This window comes from Micromesistius poutassou (assembly GCF_964030765.1).
Source record: "Micromesistius poutassou genome assembly, chromosome: 13".
Lineage (NCBI taxonomy): Eukaryota > Metazoa > Chordata > Actinopteri > Gadiformes > Gadidae > Micromesistius > Micromesistius poutassou.
The window spans coordinates 284917-289201 of record NC_140283.1 but is presented as its reverse complement, the minus strand read 5'-3'; the positions used below and the strand labels follow the sequence as shown (position 1 = coordinate 289201).

General features: G+C 39.7%; 1 non-coding gene across 1 annotated transcript; it reads left to right on the top strand.

Annotated features, from left to right (window-relative positions):
* Positions 1 to 248: 248 nt before the first annotated feature.
* LOC311357931 (5S ribosomal RNA) lies at positions 249 to 367 on the top strand. Its single transcript, XR_014637929.1, has one exon. It is a non-coding gene; the product is annotated as a 5S ribosomal RNA (ribosomal RNA).
* The last annotated feature ends 3918 nt before the right edge of the window (positions 368 to 4285 follow it).

Here is a 4285-nt window from a genome sequence, read left to right as displayed (position 1 = left end):
GAGGAGGTTTTTGAGGACTGGGGTAGCGTCAGTCACTGACGGGAAAAGTACCCTTCGGCGTCGCCTGCAGATGGAGAGGGGGTTTAATTCACTACAATGTAATGCCATCCCTGGCGATGTTTGAGGTTCAGACCGGGTGCTCCAGCAGCCCATTCACTCCTGTATTAACCCGACTACGGCTCTAATAGACGTTGTGAGCATCTTTCCTATTGGATAGTTATTAGGATGACATGACATGACATGATACCACCATGAGCCATACCACCATGAACACGCCCGATCTCGTCTGATCTCGGAAGCTAAGCATGGTCGGGCCTGGTTAGTACTTGGATGGGAGACCGCCTCGGAATACCAGGTGCTGTAAGTGGTGTCGGGTGGTGGCTTGTAGGTGGCACTGTTCCCTCTGGCCAAAAAAACATCATTCCCGATGCCCCAGTGCAGTGACGGGGACACTGTGCTGTGTAAGGTGCCGTCCTTCGGAGGAGACGTAAAAAACCGAGGTCCTGACTCACTGAGGTCATGAAAGATCCCAGGGCACTTATCGCAAAGAGTAGGGGATCCCCCGGTGTCCTGGCTAAAACTGCCCAACCAGGCTCATTCAATCTGGCCCCCTAATCATCCCCCTATATATATATATATATATATAGAATTGGCTCATTCATTAATTCCCTCACTCTCCACCTCAAGCTGGTGTGTGGTGAGCGTTCTGGCGCCAATTGGCTGCCGTGCATCACCCAAGTGGGTGCTACACATTGGTGGTGGTTAGTGAGGTCCCCCTTCACTGTAAAGTGCTTTGAGTGTCTAGAAAAGCGCTATATAAATTCAAATAATTATTATTATTATGATAACATGATTGCTATGACACTGAAACCAGCAGCGCGCATGCCGTTTAAATCATGGCTATAAAACCATTGTCTTTGCTTGTTATGTTATTTTATGTAACCGTGTAGGCCTAATGATGTTCTCTTATTTAACAACTTAAAAAAAACCTTTTATACATTTTTCGAGCAGGTATAGCGTCTTCTTTCTTGGGATTTAATAGAGTGGGTTAATATCCCATTTTCGTTGCTTCGAGGAGGTCTGGTGGTCTCCGTATATAATAAATAAATAAATACATATATAAATATCTTATGTATGTCAATGGTCAGATACAGTTCTTGTTAAAATGATAATAGCTACATTGTCTACTTATAATATTATGACTAAATAATTGTATATTTATATATAATATATTTAATGAATTAAGTAATTCAATATTATACCAATCCATTTTAATCTGGAGATTATTTTGGACAGAATATGGGGCAGGCTGCACAGGATTCTATGGCACTATGGTTGCCATCGACTACACGACCTGGCCATTATTTCATTTTCTGTAACATCCACACATATATCCTGCATTTAATATTAATAATAATAATATTAATAATTAAAACATGTACACCTTATATGCACAATATTCTGAACAAACCCCCGAACATATTGATTCTAGGTTCCTGTGATAGGAGCGGGATGCTGTGATGAGGAACATTACAGTTTTTCACAATTGTTTAAACACATTAATTGGAACGTCAGTCACAATGTACACAACCTGAAACTCATGTACCAACTGCAAAACCAATTCTGCAGAACTCCAAGCACATTTTCTGCTTTAGACTCAGATTCCCATTCCAAACCACACATTTTTCACAACACTGCACACAATTCTCTATATCTTGCACACTCGTCCTGAATTCCCTCTCTTGTTGTTCACACAGAACACACTGCCAATCACATTTCTAAACTCCAAAGGCTGTTGTGCAATTAGCAATCTGCAATTTGCTATAGAAGGGTCACAGAAGAAAGACATGACACTAAAGTACAGACATTGAGTAGTATCACTATATGAGAATGTTGATAATGGTGATCATCATGATCATTATTTAGGATATTATCCATCTTATGGTGGAAATGTACTGGGTATAAGTATTAACCCTTATGGGTATGTGTACGTGTATGTATTTATGTAGGTAAGTGTATGCATGTATATGCAAACACACTGTATGTATGACATTTGTTTGTTACTCTTAAAAATGTGAGAAGGGGGGCTTGATATAAGCTGAAGCTTCTGCCCTACCCTTTGGTTACGACCAATACAAATGCATTCATTCGATCATTCAGATGTTTTGTTTACAGTATTGGCTATTTTCTGTTATCTCTTTCACTTCATCCTGTTTTCATCATGTTTGCTGTGATTTACTGCACATTTTGGATACAAATACAGTATTTGTTGTTACTGTACAGTATTGTGTGTTGTTTTCTATTTGAGTGTACCTAAAAACATTAGATGGTAATATTTTACACCCAACAGGTGACAGTGTAACACTCAACATGCAAAAGCATAATTGTACTGATGAAGCATTCATATAGTGTTTTCCATTCATGCTATAGTGTTTTCCATTCTGCATACCAGTGTTCAATGGGTGCTTAGAAATGTCTACTCATATGATGTATGTGTATGTCAGTGAAAAGAAAATACCATTTAGTGAAGAGTTAACACTGTTTTGAGGGCAAAGTGTGCTTTTGCAAGAGAAGTGTAGGATTTTGATTTTGTGTGTGAGTTTTGAGATTTGTGTTTAGGGTTTTGAGAAAGTGAGGTAGTCTATCAGGAAATGTGTTTAAGCAATTGTGAAAAACTGTAATGTACACAATGTATGCACCGTTCACGTTGCAAACGACTTGCAAACATAAACATTCATTGTAACATAACATTCATTCATAGCTTGCTCCAAACCACGTTAACAACGTTAAGTGTGGCAACTGAGCTGCGGTCAATTGTGTTGTTTTTGTCGTAAACTAGGGTCCGCTGGCTAGGAAATAGACAACAGATATTCCAAGGCAACTTCAAAATTCACCATGGAACATCTTTCTATTTTCCGCAGTTTAGACTTATAATTAATGAGTTACTTTTGTATTGAACTTGACTTTTTTACCTTTTTTTTTTTTTAATCACTGTCTGAGAGATGCGCATGGACAGATTTTGTAGTGACACAGCCTATAACCTATTCATGAAAGCAAAACACCAAGCTCATTGATTTAACAAATAAGGTAGTCAAGTTTCAGGGCGGTAGGACATTCCTATCCCAAAAACTTTCTTTCCACCACATTCTGATCCACTAGGTCTTGCACGCAACACTTTGTCCAAAAAACTGTCCATTTTGGAAAACTTTTTTTCTGTAAGAGCTAGAACTCCAAATCTCAGATATGTCATTCTCAGGACCCTGGGAAATGTGTGTCTACATTTGCACTGCATGGCATCTCTAGCTATCTCAAAAAGGCGGGAAAAGGGGTGTGACCTCCAACAGTAAGATAAATGTGCATAAGACGAGTCTAGTCCACATTTTTGGTGGGATGGAGGTGTAAATGTGTGCCAGCTGTGTAGACACAGCTGACCTGTGGTTTTTGAAGTCTGGGGTCAAAAGGTCAAAAGGAGCCAGCACCACGACCCTTATGAGATAACAAAAAGTCATTTTTCTCATAACTTTTTGTCATTAAATAGAGGCCTGATTCTCAGATATGCATGTTGGATGGCTAGGGTGTAGGTCTGGGAAGAACTTCAGGCCAAAATCTTGCAAGCGAGCCGGTGAGGTGCAACAAGATCAGATGGAGCACTTGCTGAGTAATTTCATGTTGGGCTGGTGCCCCAAGTTGATAATCGTATGCATCCTTTGAGACCCCCGTTGATAAAAAAAAGGACCCCAGGTCTATAGCTTACTTGTTACTGTCCTTGACTCAGAAGTTACCTATTGCATCACTTCCTTTAGGGCTTTGGCCTGCTAATTGATCATTGTAGTATATTTGAATGCCCTCTTTCATATATATGACACCACCACCACTGGGGCGTGGCAACAATTCTCCATATCCATATGGGGAGGGGGGGGGGGTGCTTGTGGACAGTAGGGGTACACTAGACATAAATAGGAAGCTTGCAATGAGGATTTCAATCACCAGAAATGTCAATACACACTCAGGAGGAGGAATGACCTCTCACACATGATAACTTAATGAATTATTTCAAATAACACTGCCTCGTTAAATCAATGAGCTTGGTGTTTTGCTTTGACGAATAGGTTATAGGCTGTGTCACTACCAAATATGTCCGTGCACATCTCTCAGAGTGACATAACTAGCCAGCAGACAAAAAGTTGATTACAAAAGCCAGCAGATAAAAAAGTTGATTACAAAAAAAGTTGATTACAAAAGTAACTTATTAATTATACAAGTCTAAACTGTGAAAAATAGAAAG